We start from the raw sequence: 16053 nt of genomic DNA on the forward strand, positions 1-16053 counted from the left end.
AGTTCTTTGAATGGAGGAAAAGGAGCTGTGGGTGTTGGTGATCCTTTGAAGTGGAATTCTAACTCAATATCTGAAAGCATTTCTAAAGGAAAGTTTGACTTGGCTTTCCAAGGGTCAGCAAAAAAAAAAAATTTCTTATTCTTTAAATTTTTGCCAGGACTTTTAGTCTTCTTGACTTAGAAATTCTGAAGGGGGGCACTACACAATTTTGAGTCCAGGTTCATGTTTGCCATGAGAGCCACTCTCTACTTGCTGCAAAATGTTTCTCAATACTTAAAATAATGTATGGGCTTGGTTTTGTGTGTAAGAGTGATACAGTCTTTGTGGATATAACATTTGCTGCTCAGATCAGGGAAATGAGACAATCACTGAGCTTGTTTCTCAGGAGAAAGAAACTCTCTTATTCACTGTGTCCATGAGTGAGGCATTTAAAGGAATGTGTTCCTTAAGCCAAATGATACTGATAAAAAAGCCCTAAATATGAATTTTAACTTTCCTTGGCATGGATTTTTGTGAGATTAGATCTGGCACCCATTCAGATACAGAAGTTTTCATTAGAAGGCTGATTTACACCCAATCCTGCTCCAGGTCAGAGATAACTCTCCCAAAAGATGTGGGCAACTTCCTTCCATGAGTAAAGACATGGAGCAATAAAACTTCAGAAAAGTCAGTAGTTTTATCTAATTTTCTCAGGCAAGAGCAGTACTTTGAAGATAAATCATTTCCCTGGTTCCAATAATTTAATTGGTTTCAATCATCTGGCAGGGAAAAAGTGCAATAAACAGTGTGATAATGCCAAGTGTGTGATAGCAGAGCTCTGCTTTCGCTGGACACTGGCTCTGTCCCCATCCTGGACACTGGCTCTGTCCCCGTGCTGGACACTGGTTCTGTCCCTGCTGGACACTGGCTCTGTCCCCGTGCTGGACACTGGCTCTGTCCCCGTGCTGGGACACTGGCTCTGTCCCTGCTGGACACTGGCTCTGTCCCCGTGCTGGACACTGGTTCTGTCCCTGCGCTGGACACTGGCTCTGTCCCCGTGCTGGACACTGGCTCTGTCCCTGCTGGGACACTGGCTCTGTCCCCGTGCTGGACACTGGCTCTGTCCCCATCCTGGACACTGGCTCTGTCCCCGTGCTGGACACTGGCTCTGTCGCCATCCTGGACACTGGTTCTGTCCCTGTGCTGGGACACTGGCTCTGTCCCCGTGCTGGACACTGGTTCTGTCCCTGCGCTGGACACTGGCTCTGTCCCCGTGCTGGGACACTGGCTCTGTCCCCGTGCTGGGACACTGGCTCTGTCCCCATCCTGGACACTGGCTCTGTCCCCGTGCTGGACACTGGCTCTGTCCCCGTGCTGGACACTGGCTCTGTCCCTGCGCTGGACACTGGCTCTGTCCCCGTGCTGGACACTGGCTCTGTCCCCATCCTGGACACTGGCTCTGTCGCCATCCTGGACACTGGTTCTGTCCCTGTGCTGGCACACTGGCTCTGTCCCTGCGCTGGACACTGGCTCTGTCCCTGCTGGACACTGGCTCTGTCCCCGTGCTGGACACTGGCTCTGTCCCTGCTGGACACTGGCTCTGTCCCTGCGCTGGACACTGGCTCTGTCCCCGTGCTGGACACTGGCTCTGTCCCTGCGCTGGACACTGGCTCTGTCCCTGCTGGACACTGGCTCTGTCCCCATCCTGGACACTGGCTCTGTCCCCATCCTGGACACTGGCTCTGTCCCCGTGCTGGGACACTGGCTCTGTCCCCGTGCTGGACACTGGCTCTGTCCCTGCTGGACACTGGCTCTGTCCCTGCTGGACACTGGTTCTGTCCCTGCTGGACACTGGCTCTGTCCCTGCTGGACACTGGCTCTGTCCCCGTGCTGGACACTGGCTCTGTCCCTGCGCTGGACACTGGCTCTGTCCCCATCCTGGACACTGGCTCTGTCCCCATCCTGGACACTGGCTCTGTCCCTGCGCTGGACACTGGCTCTGTCCCTGCTGGACACTGGCTCTGTCCCTGTTGGACACTGGCTCTGTCCCTGCTGGACACTGGCTCTGTCCCCGTGCTGGACACTGGCTCTGTCCCTGCGCTGGACACTGGCTCTGTCCCCATCCTGGACACTGGCTCTGTCCCCATCCTGGACACTGGCTCTGTCCCTGCGCTGGACACTGGCTCTGTCCCTGTTGGACACTGGCTCTGTCCCCGTGCTGGGACACTGGCTCTGTCCCCGTGCTGGACACTGGCTCTGTCCCCGTGCTGGACACTGGTTCTGTCCCCGTGCTGGACACTGGCTCTGTCCCCGTGCTGGACACTGGCTCTGTCCCTGCGCTGGACACTGGCTCTGTCCCCATCCTGGACACTGGCTCTGTCCCCGTGCTGGGACACTGGCTCTGTCCCCGTGCTGGACACTGGTTCTGTCCCCGTGCTGGACACTGGCTCTGTCCCCGTGCTGGACACTGGCTCTGTCGCCATCCTGGACACTGGCTCTGTCCCCATCCTGGACACTGGCTCTGTCCCTGCGCTGGACACTGGCTCTGTCCCCATCCTGGACACTGGCTCTGTCCCCGTGCTGGACACTGGCTCTGTCCCCGTGCTGGACACTGGTTCTGTCCCCGTGCTGGACACTGGCTCTGTCCCCGTGCTGGACACTGGCTCTGTCCCTGCGCTGGACACTGGCTCTGTCCCTGCTGGACACTGGCTCTGTCCCTGCGCTGGACACTGGCTCTGTCCCCGTGCTGGGACACTGGCTCTGTCCCCGTGCTGGACACTGGCTCTGTCCCCATCCTGGACACTGGCCCTGTCCCCATCCTGGACACTGGCTCTGTCCCCGTGCTGGACACTGGTTCTGTCCCTGTGCTGGCACACTGGCTCTGTCCCCGTGCTGGACACTGGCTCTGTCCCTGTGCTGCCAGCGCTGGGCAGTTGGGGCTGCATCTCCTTGGGGCTCTTCATCCTCCTCGGTGCTGCTCCAGTTCTCAAAATGGGGCAGTGGGGACAAAGGACAAGCACTTAAAAGCAGCTTTGCGATGATGGTGAGTATCTCCTGACCTGCTCGTTTGTCCTGTGCAAGGGGTTTCCTGCTACTGCCATAAATTGCAGCAGATTATTATTTTAAAGTGTTTTTCACATGGTAATAATCACAAATCAACATGGCAAATAACTCTAAAAAAGGGGGTTGGCTCTTCTCTCAGGCAACCAGAGATGGAACAAGAGGAAACAGCCTCGAGCTGTACCAGGGGAGGATCAGGTTGGACACCAGGAGGAATTTCTTCCTGGGAAGGGTGGTCAGGCATGGCAGACATTAGTTCAATCCAGTTGGCACAGGGAATCTGGAGCCCCCCTGAGCATCCCAAACCAAGAACCTGGTCCCTACGGACTGTGTTTTGTGGCCAGGCATGAGCAGGTAGGGGAGGATCTGAACCCAGGTGTGTACAAACTGTACCCATGAGCTCCTCACTAAAATTCCTGTGAGGATGAAACATCTGTCCTATCACAAGAGATTTCTGGTGTCAGATTCTGGTCCCATGTCAGAAACTGGCTGTAGCTCCATTCTTTTCTCAGCCTTCCCTAAAATGTTTTCTCTACTGTCTTGTTTCAGCCACTTAAGACAGGCAGTGAAAGATTAAAAAATTTCTTCAGAAGGCAATCCTACAGTTTTTGATAACACTTTTAAAATGTGTGAAACCTTTATAGAACAATGAATTCATGTTTTAAAAGCAGGACTATTTCCATCTCAAAAGGGAATCTTAGAATGGCAATAAATCTGTTTTAATTGGTTTAATCATTCTAATACAATCTTAACAGGTACAGTCACAGATTTGCACTTGGAATAAAAAGTATTCAGCACATTGAATGCTGCTTTGAACCACATTTTCCTACCACAGCCCTTCCTAAACTCTCAAAAAAAAATTAAGTTACTGAGGGACAACCTGGCTTTTGTCAAGTACTGATTGTGCAAAGGTTTGTGATGCAAATCTGGTCACTCTGGCAGGTGATTTGTAGCTGTAACAATTTGTTTCCCCCATCATTAGAAATATTTAAACATACAAGTTGCAGGAAGCACAGGGCTGCTGTGAGTGCTGCCAGGTGTCCTGCAGCCAGGCCCTGGCACAGAGGGCTCTCCTCAGGCTGCCTGTTGGTACAAGATGGTGTGAGCAGAGCACTCCCTGCAGGAGGCCACCACGCTGAATGAATTCACATCCTGCGAAGGTTGTAAAAACGAGTCTCAGAAGAATAGAGCAAGACGAGCAGGCAGCTGAAGAGAGGGGAAAATAAGCTGTAATAAACTGAACTGCTGATTGAGAGGTATAAAGCAGCTTCGCTGTAATGCTGGGGACATCGGTGGGGGTGCTCTGGAACTGCAGCTGGTTCAGGCTTCCCAAATAAAAAATTAGAATCACATAGTTGAAGATTTCAAAATAGGAATGTTCTCAATAAAAACAGCCAAACATGCAGGTGATTTAAAAACCCCACCTGTGTCTCCAACATGCTGGCCCACACTGATCCTGCCTCTCTATGAGACCCCACCTGCAGAGCTGCCCCCAGCTCTGGGTCCCAGCACTGGAAGGGAGTCCAGCACCAGGATGAGCAGAGGGATGGAGCAGCTCTGCTCTAAGGCTGGGGGAATTGGGATTGTTCAGCCTGGAGAGGAGAAAGCTTTGAGGTGACTTTATTGCAGCCTTTCAGTACCTGAAAGGAGCTGACAGAAGAGATGGAAAAGGACAATTTACAAGGGCCTGGAGTGCCAGTACACAGGGAATGGCTTCCCACTGACAGAGAGCAGGGTTAGATGGGATATTGGGGAGAAATTCCTCCCTGTGAGGGTGGGCAGGCCCTGGCACAGGGTGCCCAGAGCAGCTGTGGCTGCCCCTGGATCCTGGCAGTGCCCAAGGCCAGGCTGGACGGGGCTTGGAGCAGCCTGGGACAGTGGAAGGTGTCCCTGCCATGGCAGGGGTTAGAACTGTATTTTCTTTAATGCCCCTTCCAACCCAAACCATTCTGGGATTCTGTGAACATGTCAGCTCCAGACATCAATTTATTAAAGAACCAAAAGATCTCACTGCTACACTATTTTTAGACCGCTTTTTTTTCATGTGTTGCTTTTGAAATTAATTTCATTGGGTATTACCCTTTGAAGAAACCCATCAGGTTAACAGACAGATTTGCCATGCTTATGCTGAGCTGTGTTTTAATTTTTTTGAGTACTCCCTGAGCCTGTTTGTGATGGTGAGTGCATTGTAGGGGTGGGAATGAACTCAGTCATAAATCACTGCACAAGTCTGAGTTGCAGGAGGATGGATTAGGTCTTAATGCTGAAGGGGTGGCTTCGTTTTGTTTTCCACTCTACACATGCAGGGTCGATAGTGGCCTCAGCAGCCATCAGGTTTGTAGGAGGGCTCTGAGTGGGGAGAGGATATGAAGACCATCATGTCTGTCTTTCTGGCTGGCTGCTCATCTTGAGGGTCACATCTGGGGGAATTTCACTCGGGGGTTGTTGGCATGCAGGCAGAGAGAAAAAACAAGTGGGAGGAGGGGGAAAGGGGAGGTTTTCTCTCATGTTTTTTTCACACACTCTTGTCTTTCATTCCCTTTTGTATCCCCCTGCTGAGGTTTGCCATGGAGTGACAAGGCAGCCTCCGTGGTGGGAACCTGACAGGAATGTTGCCAGCTTTCACAGACATCTAATTTCCTTACCCATCACCTTCCCAAAGCTTGCTCTAAGGGGCTGTTTGGGAGGAGAGAGCGTTATTGATCCCTCTCAACTTCGTGTTTCATTAAAACAGAGCTCTGGGCACAGAGCCAGCCCTCAGCACAGCCCTGCTCTCCACACAGCAGTCGTGCCACGAGCTCCAGGGGACTCTGGATGCGTTTTGGGGATGGATAATGACCCCATCACGCAGCTGCTTTATGTTCCTCACATGCAGGTGATGATACCAGGAGTGGTTTTTGGGGGGTGAGGAATTCTCCCTGCTCCAGCCGCTTTTGTCTGACACATCATTAAAAAACCCCAAAAAAGTTTACGTTTAGTCTTGCCAATGTCCTCCACCTTCAAGAAGGATTCATCGTGAAGGGATGGTATTTCCATAGCAACAAGGGATTTTTTTTCAGAGAACTGGTGAATTTCCAAGGCACAAAAGCTTGTTCGGAGCCCAGAAGTACCTGGACGGAAAACAAAACAGATGGTAAATCCTCTACAGTTTCTGGGGTTTTTTTCAGAATAATTTTTTTGCCAGTTATTCTCCACTCTCCCCCATGTCCTAAATGTTTGCTTTGCAATGAATTTATGATCCGTGACGGATTCAAGGCGCTGCCCAGTGGGATTGGAATACAGCAGCACCGTGGCCTGTTCTCATGAACAGCTGATCTGGAAGGGACAGGGACTCCGAGCTGCTCAGAAAACATCAGGGATTTTCTTTAGATTCCCAGCCCTCGGAAACATTTCTTAATGTTGTCACGCAGAACGATATTTTATAAAGCTTGGGGAATTGGGATACTGGGAACTCACCAAGCAAAAAGTCCCTGTCTTGGAAATGTCTTTTAAGGATGGACCTGGCCATGCTGCAACCTGAAAGGTGACTCTCGGCAGGGAATTTCCTGAGGTGCTGCATTTTTCCCAGAGAACAAGAACTGGTATTTCAACATAAATGGGGGTTCTCCACATTTATCAAATGTTAGTTATTGCTTTCATCATCATCAATTACTGGGTAAAACTTTTTGCCTCTATTGGAGCCATTTTTCTCCCCATCATTGGAATTACCAGATGTTGCAGTAGTCCCAAAAAGAGGAGGAGCTCAGCTTAGGCCAAACACTTCAGCTGTGGAAGTGGTAGGGCAAAGGAAATTTAGCTCAGCTGAGCCTGGCTTAGTGAAGTTCAGGAGGAAGAAGAGAAAAAGTCTTAAGTAATATATATGTTTAAAATTTTACTTCTTTCCATTATCTTTTGTTGTTTGTCCCAGTGTAAAAATAGAAGGCTTAACAAAGAAATTGTGAGGATGTCCATGGTTGTTCTCCTAATTTAATTAAAAACAAAGAATTGGAACAACCTCTAGCTCCAGGACACCTAGGACTGCTGGGCCCTAAAAGTTGCCCCCAATTTTGTGTTACGCCTTGGAAATGTCAATTTTGCCTTTAAGTTAATTTCTGCTTTAGTTTTCTGGTCCTTAATCTGTTTTTCAACTTTTAAAGTTGAACAATGATTTATTACATCCATCAAGGATGTAAGGAAGGAATTGGAGGTGATTTCACTTTATTTTTATGATGGAGTTTGCCAGTATCAAATTTTCATTTGTAACCAGCACATTTTCAGTTGTGAACCCCTTTCCTTGAGCATCTCCACCGTCACTTAATGTCCATTATTTTATGTCATTTTATGTCTTCCATTTGCAAAATGGGTGCTGAGAGGAGACAGGAGATTCCCCACACCTTCCACACTACCATTATTGACAAAATGCCTTTAATGAAGAAAAAATCTGCTGTTTTCTGATGTGAAGACTGGAGCTATTTCTTAAATTACGAGTTGCAATAAATGGTAGATCATTTGTAGGATATGTAAAAAGAACAGAAAAGAAATTCCTGGTTTCACTGATTACACAATTTCTGTTTTTATCAGGGTTTTCAGAGATGAATTATCATCTCTGAAAGAGAAAAGCCTTGGGTAAGGACAAGCATTTAGAGAACACTGTAGCAGATGGACTGTAATATCCATGATGTGTTTAGATTTCTCTTGTTCAAATAAATAATAAGTGTAGGTAAGGTCAGCTTAATTGATAAGAAAAATGGAATTGTTAATGTTCTGTGACATTACCTATCACTGTGGTATTTTCTAATGCCAAGGCCATTTAGTAACTGATGAAAACCCAAAGTTCACAGTAATGATTAACATTAAATAAATTTTCCTTTCAATATGTAGGCTCCATGCTTTTTTGGGAATGTTGAAAAAGATCACTGGGTGTGAGAGATATAAAACTAAAAGGGTCTAATTTCTGAAATTAAAATCTCATTATTAATAGTTAAGTACAGTTTTTATTCATTAAGTGGTTAAAAAAAGATGAGAAACTTAAATGTCAGAATAAGAATTCTGTTTCTGTAGCAGATTGTTTTTGGCCATGCAATAATTGTCTGCTCCTCTCATTGCAGCTCTCACAGAGATGCATTTGAAATCCATATTGATTAATTCATGCATGCTGTGACTTGGTATCTAATTCTTTCCTTTGTCAGCTTGCTGGAATTGGAAGAAAATATCTGATCTTATTCCTCTGCTGGAATGATTTTTACATGAATTTTTAACAGCAAGATCTTCACTTGTATTTACTTGCAGGACCATTGTTTTAGTCCCTACCTCTGGCATGCCAGCAGAGATGATTAATTCCTATTGCTTTTTGGGACAACAAAAGGACTCCAGTGAAGCTCTTCTAAATTGGAAGCATTTTTTTCCCCTTGGTTTTTTGTTCTTAATCCAGCAGCTGGTTGGTATTTGCTTGTTTATTTGTTGATTTTTTTGTAGTCACAAGGTGAATCCTTTCCTTCTTTATTTGCAGGATTGTCAGCAAATTCCTGACGGATGCTTCTGCCTTTGCTTGGTAATGATCCAACAACCAGACTGCAACATTTGCACTATAAAGGCATTTTTGTTCATAGCCAAATATTGAACATATGTTAATTGCTCCCCTAAAATTCTGGTGGAGCCACGGCCAAGGGTGTGATTTGAGCAGTCCTTATGTAGTTGTGAGACAGGGAGTACATTTTTTTGGGGATTTGATGTGGAAAGAGGTCTCACCTGTGTGGTACCGGTGTTTACAATGATTGCATTCAAGTATGGCATCCTGTCAGTAGGTTTTTGTGAAAAGCACAGCAGGAATTCCATCTGGGAAAGAGCTCTGGCATCTCCAGCAGAGTTCAGGCAGAACTGAGAAACTTTAAATCCAAAATCATATTGTAAAATCACAGAAACCCAGCTCTGATGCTGGGACATCAAAAATGTTGGAGATCTCTTCCGTTGAGATGATCCAGGGATAAAGTTTTCCCCTTTTTTGGAGGGATATGGAGCAGAGTATGTGAGAAGCGGATATATTTACAGTTGTAGTTCTTAAAATAAAATCAAAAAAGGAATTCTTGCATAGAATGAAAGAATTTGCAGTCTATGCTTCAGATGAGCTTCCTGAAATGTTTTCCTCTCCCATCCATTGTCACTGCCTTTGAATGGCTTGTCCAGAGCTCCAGGTTCCACTCAAGGAGCTCTGTGCCAACATGGAAATGAACATTGCTGTTACTAAATTCATGGAGGAGAGAAAGCTTTTCAAAGTTTCTATCTTGCAAACTTGTACAGAACTAATAAAAGTCATTTCTCCAGACATTCTGAATTCTGAAGGCCTGCAGCAAGAAATTCAAGAATTTCAGAGAATCCCAGACTGGTTTGGGTTGGAAGAGACCTCAAAGATCATCTCACTCCAGCCCACCTTCCACTATCCCAGGCTGCTCCAAGCTCTGTCCATCCTGGCCTTGGATGCTTCCAGGGATCCAGGGGCAGCCACAGCTGCTCTGGGCACCCTGTGCCAGGGCCTCCCCACCCTCCCAGGGAGGAATTTTTCCCCAATACCCCATCTCACCCTCCTCTCTTTATCACAGAACATGCAAAGATGTTTTATAATGGAAAGTTCCCCAGCAACTTAAACCCAGGAATGATGTGAGCTCCTTTTTTCAACACCACAAAGGCTTTGTTTGAGGATGCACAAATCAATTTTGCTCCCACCCCTTTTCTGTCCCACCTGCATCCCAATGCTCCCAGGAAGGTTTACCTGTTGATCACAGTTGTTCAGCAAATCAGAAATGATAGCAATATCCCTGTCAGCCCAGAAAACAGGATCTGAGCTTTGATTTCTCATGTTTCAATGAGCCACTGCAGTGGTTTAGCTACAAAAGGAATTTAATACAAGCAGACCAAACCATCCTTATCCTGTTTTGTACACAGTCTACTAAAACTGCAAACTTTTGCTAGACAGAATTATTTTAATGATTATATTAAAAAGTTCTTCTCTGGGGAAGCATCTCTCTCTCCCCTACAGATGTGCTAAATAAGCAATATTTCCTCCTATTTGTAAGCAATTCCAGTGAAAGTTCTTTAAAAGATGATATGTTGGTGTTCTGGCTGTAAAACCGGGCTGTGATCTGCATTCCTTTTTGTGTTTCACCCTCTTTTATAGATGTGGAATCGTTGAACTATTTCTACCAGGGCTATGGGAAATGATTTGGTATTGCTGCTCAAGCTAATCATTATTCACATATAAACTGCCCGTTTACTGTTTCTCATATCCAATTTCTGAAGAAAATATTGATGATGACACCCGAAATAACTTGGCAAGGCTTTGAGGAAGCTCTGCAAACCTATTACAGAGATAAATTGCAAAAGTGAGGTGCACTCACAAACCATGCCAAGTGAATTCCAACAGATAAAGTTCAGTTGAGGATTTCTCAGTTTCAATCTTTCTAGGAAGTTTGTGCATGTTATTGTAAGCAAATTCCTGATTCCTGGTTTTTCTCATTCCAGAATGGGAAGAAACTGAGGTGCTGCAGTTGTGAAAATGGAAGGAAAAGGTTATTAACCACATCAAACAACAGAGTTCTCTGGTGAGTTTAGGTAAAAGCTGCCCTAAAACAGCCAAGAACTGTTTGAGAACTGTATTAACAGCAAATCATGGAAAGGCAGCAAGGGCCTTCCAGTGGCTGTGTGAAAAGCAGCACTGAGAAACTCAGGATATCAGGAAAAACCAGCAGTGCTGGGAGTCTGAGCAGCAGAAGAAAGGATGCAAGGTGAGTTCAGGCTCACATCTGTATAACCTTGGGCATTTAAAAATGTGTCATCATAGATCAGGCGAGGAGAAGCAAAGCAAATTCAGCCCAGCCTTCCATAAAAGCCCAGCTGCCCATTCCCTACATGCCCAGGAAAAATCCATCTGTTTGAGTTTGGTGCTGCCATGGTGATCTTTGGGTTGATGGGGACATCTCGTGATGGGAACACCTGGAAAAAGGCAGCAAAGCAAAGCCCTCTCAGCTCTGGATATCCCTGCACTTATCTGGATTCCTGCTCTTCACACCCAACCTCTACCGAAAACCTGCACAAAAACGCTTTTCATATCCAGGCTCCCCTCAGGGCTGGGCATAAAACACCATTTTCACTCATGATGGGGAAGCTTTTGAGCCAAAGGGAAGGATGATCCTGGGCAAAGGTGGAAATTTCAGTGCTAAAGTGTGGAATGTCTGCAAGGCAGTGCTTGTAACCTGCCTCATCCTGTGATCAGCAAGGAACTCCCCTGCTGCTTCACTACAGTACCTGCACACAAACAACAGTTGTGTTCTCTTTGCTACAGTATGGGGGAAAAAATGCCATTTCTATTTTTAAAACTTGAAAATGCCTCAATGCATTCACACTCTTTTGTACGAAAAGCAAAGACTGTCTAAAAATCCAGAAAAGCAAATGATTAGACAAAGGTAAACTGTTGTGACGTCTTTGGCTATGAAACAGCAGCTAAATGGTTACGTTTTTATAATTTCTTAAGCCATTTTACCACATCTATAACTTAATTTGCCTTGTACAGACATTAGCAAGAGCTTCGATTTTCCTTCTCCTGGTATTTTCTTTTATTTTCTTAGGGCTTTGCCATTAAAGCTGCTTTAATCTTTGTAGATAAATCTTCAGGTTTTCATTTTTTTTTCTCTCAGAAGACTTCAGCTCTCTTAAGTCTTTGCATTTCATCGTGTTTAAATATTTTAGACAATTTGAAGCCCTATTTCTAAATGGATATCATTAAGATTAGGCTCTAATAAGGACTAATCTTTCCCTCCAACCTGGGAGATAAAGCCTGTCTTAAACCTGAATGGCTTAAAACAAGTCCATTTTTTTTATCCTTATAAAGTGAACAAATAAAACACTCCCCAGCAGCTGTATTCACTGGAAGCACTGGAGATAATCCTCCCATTTATTACTGCAAAGTGCTTTTCTTTGTAGGTACCAGCCTGCTTTACCTTCAGATGTGTAGGCTGCAGGTCACAGAGCCTGAAACGTGGTAATGAAACCTGAAAATCACCTGGCCTCACAAAAATACTTCAAACTTGGCTCCAGTTTTGGATACTTTTGGTTGAGTTTTGGGTCAAGCAGAGCCAAGGAAGGCACTGTGTGTTTTTAGTTCAGGGCACAAATTAATGGCCTGATCTGCCATCTGTGAACAACATCTCTTTTACAGGGGAACTCTGATGCTTGGAGGTGTTGGGTTCATTTCTGCCTGTGCTTGGCTGAGCCCAAGGTTTGTGATCAAACCAGGAGCTCTGGCTGAGCAAGGAAATCTTTTTTTATGAAGAATGTTAAAAAATTACTGAAAGTGACAATTTCATGTGCTGTTCTGGGGAGTGTGAAAGAAAGTTTTGGCAGTAAATCAAACCTTGCTTGGGTTTTGCTCCCCAATGGACTTAACCAGCCCTCTCCTATTAAGCAAAGGGGCTTAAGCCCTTCAGGTTTTGTCCTGAATTTAAATAGATTTAATACTCCAGACCATCTTAAACGGCATCTGATGTGACTAAAGGTAAAACACCTTCACATCTGATTAGTAGCTTTTATTCCATGTGTGCCTCTGCAGCCAAAAACGGGGGAGGAGAGGGAAAACAAGGTTCTTGCCGTATTGACAAAATGGAGCAAATAATTTACAACTAATAAGTAACACAATCTCCTCTTGAGGACTAAAAATACCCTGCTTTTATTGAAAGTGTATTAGTGGCCATGGTGAGCCATCAGCTAGGTAAAATGATGTTACTTCTATTTCTTGTCTGGTCATAAGAACAAGCAGTTCCAGAGCAAATTTAAACTTCATTTCCTGCAGATCTTGGTTTATGAGATTTTAAAACAGGCATTTGGTAAATGACCATGAAAGTGGAATTTGAACTGCACGAAAATTTGTGGAAAGTGATCAAAGGCAGCTCGTGAAAAAATGAAATTATATTTTCTGACCATTCTTCATTTCCAGTACTAATGTAACTCATAGCCCTGCAACCTCAGAAATATTGATCTGGAACCTCACCTAAAGCCTGAAACAAATGTAAGGGATTGCAAATCAAAGTAGGAACGTGAGTTAGTACAAGCCCCTAAATGCCTTGGTCAGTCCCTTGGTCCCTCAGTCACCTCTGTGCTCAGGAGTTCTTCTTAACAGTGACTTTAAATACAGAGCCTCAAAAGCAGTAAAAAAATATTTTAATATGGATGACAAGCCCCACGAAGTTAATAAATCTGGTTCATTTTTGTCAGGAGCAGTATGAGAACAAAAGAAGAGAATGGCAACAGAAACACAGAAGGTTTATAACTTATAGCACAACTCCACCAGATGGATTTGAGTTGAATTTCAGTTGTTATTTTCCTTATAAACTTTACGTTTACTTCCAACAAAAGTGACTCTGGGAGAAATCAGGCAAGAACGGACTTCTTTGTGTGATCTACATTTGTGAAAGCTGATTGCAAAAATAGAGAATTATGTTTATGAAAGTCAGATCTAGGTAAATGAAACAAAAAATACAACTGAGAACCGGAGGAGACACATAAAATGGCTGCAAGTTAAATAATCTAATTATAAATACGATGACGTAGAGAATGCCAGCATCAAATCCTGCATTACTTCACCTCCCATGCATGTAAATCTAATGGGCCAACCCTCAACAAAACAGGCTCTTGATACCCTTCCAGCTGAAGTACTTGATCCAAAGCTCACAAAGTCAGTGTGAATCATTTAAGTTTTGGAAGCTGAAGTGCCAATTTTTCTGCAGGAAATTATCTTACATCTAAATCTTCATTTTTCCTAGTGGAAACTTTAAAAATAGTCCTGAGTATTGTAACATAATTTATGTAGAACAGTGTATTGCTTCTGCTTTCTCTGAAAATACCAGATAAGTATCCCATGTACAATGGGATGCCTTTCAGTAAGGCATTATTATAGAATATTAAAAACTGTATTCATCTGGCTACTAAGAACACGATTTTCCTACAGGAAAGAACATGTTATAATGCTACAAAACAATACTCCAAATAATGTCCATAATACAGAATATTTTCAGGTTGATTATACATTATGCAAACTACTTGTAGAGTTCCTTCTCAAGATCAAAAAATCCATAAATCCATATGTGTTTCCACAGGCTCTCCACACAAATTGCCTGTCAGGATAAAAAAATCTTGAAAACTGTGCTGTAACCAGGATGATGAAGGAAAATTACTGCCAGACAGATTATATAGTGAAGAAAAATAGTGTAAGTTATTGTGTGCCTCCTAGCTTGAATACATATGGGGCAAATGCAAATTTGCCAAATGAAATACAGCTTAGAGTGCATAAATTTCAAACAGATAATACTTTGTCCTTATTAAAGCCCGGCTTGGATCATGGAGTGCTTTCTCCTGAAACTCCAGCTTTTCTGTGAAGGCTGTTTATCCCCTAAAGGAGCATCAATTATAAATAATGGTCAAGCCACCAAAATCGGAAGGACAAGACTCAAAGCAAATAAACTGCAACAATATAACTGATAAAAACTTGAATCTTGCCATGCACTCCAGGTATCCTTTGAGGGGATAGCATGGGAATTATCATTTATTGGCAGAGACGTAAATACCTGCTCTGGAAGAGCCAAGGTGTGATGCATGGATCTATAACTGCACAAATCTACAGGGTGGGCATAAATGGAGCTTTTGTGAAAAATTAAACATCACAAGGATGTTTAGTTCTGTGGGTCCTGAGCACTAACTAAAGGTTAGTGTGGATAATGGGATAACATGCACCAAAAGCTATTTGAAACCTCCTTGCATTCAGCGAGGTTGATTTAGATTTTAGCTACTTAAAGCACGGCACTAAATCAGCAGCAAGAGCACATGGGTTCCTCCGGAGTGGTGAATAAATAATAAGTGAAACCATAGAAGAGCCTGGATTCAAAGACAATCGGGGGATGTTTTGCAGCGCTTGGGGGAAAAAGGTTGAAATGACATGGGAGGCGGCTCCTTAAGAGGAGCGAGAAGGACTTTTTATAAGGGCCTGGAGTGACAAGACAAGGGGCAATGATTTTAAACTGATGGAGAGCAGATTTAGATTAGGAAGGAATTGTTCCCTGGGAGGGTGGGCAGGCCCTGGCACAGGGTGCCCAGAGCAGCTGTGGCTGCCCCTGGATCCCTGGCAGTGCCCAAGGCCAGGCTGGACACTGGGGCTTGGAGCAACCTGTGGGAAGTGTCCCTGCCCATGGCAGGGGGTGGCACTGGATGATCTTTCATGTCCTTTACAACCCAAACAATTCCGCAGCTCTGTGATAAATGAAGCGCTGCCCGAGGGCGGCCTCTGCCCTCAGCCGAGCTCCGCGCGGAATCGTCTCTCCCCTCGTCCCCCCCCGCGGCGCCCAATGGTCTCTCCCGCGGCCGGGGTTCCCATGGCAACGCGCCGCGCTGGCGGCCGAGGGGCAGCGGGGCCGAGGGGCAGCGGGGCCGAGGGGCAGCGGGGCCGAGGGGCAGCGGGGCCGGACCGCCTCGGGCACCGGGATCAGCTCAGCCCCCGCCGGGCTGAGCCCTCAGCACCCCCTCAGCACCGGCCGGGGGGACCCTGGGAGTTCCCTTCCGAGCCGAGGCCCCCGCCGGGCTGAGCCCTCAGCACCCCCTCGGGGGACCCTGGGAGTTCCCTCCGGAGCCGAGGGCCCGGCGCAAGGAGGGCTGAGAGTACCTGGGACAGGTGTAAGTTGTGCAGATGACCCCAAATTGTGCCCGGCAGTGCCCTGGCCGCGCACCCGCACAGCTGGAGTTGTGTTGGCCCTCGCACTGTTCCCTTTATTGCCCCCCTTACGCCTTTCTGGTTTTAGGTTACAGTTCCAGGCAGTTCATTCTCCCCAGCCCCGCCCACTTTTCATCAGGCTTGAAAAGACACCGGTAATGAAAGAGAAAAGCGCAAACAACCTCCCCCGCTTCACTGCGGGCCTTTTTGCACCTTCATTTTTTGTCTGCCCTTGTGCTCTGTTTCCCCAGAGCGGCCGTCGGAACCGAGCACAACCCGCAAACCCAGCC

General features: G+C 45.8%; 1 long non-coding RNA gene across 1 annotated transcript; it reads right to left on the minus strand.

Annotated features, from left to right (window-relative positions):
• Positions 1–3742: 3742 nt before the first annotated feature.
• LOC116448865 lies at positions 3743–16006 on the minus strand. Its single transcript, XR_004242132.1, has 3 exons — positions 15716–16006; positions 6012–6149; positions 3743–4245 (listed from the first exon to the last, which is right to left on the minus strand). It is a non-coding gene; the product is annotated as an uncharacterized LOC116448865 (long non-coding RNA).
• Between the last annotated feature and the right edge of the window lie 47 nt (positions 16007–16053).

Source organism: Corvus moneduloides, chromosome 10 (assembly GCF_009650955.1).
Source record: "Corvus moneduloides isolate bCorMon1 chromosome 10, bCorMon1.pri, whole genome shotgun sequence".
In the NCBI taxonomy this organism is placed as follows: Eukaryota; Metazoa; Chordata; class Aves; order Passeriformes; family Corvidae; genus Corvus; species Corvus moneduloides.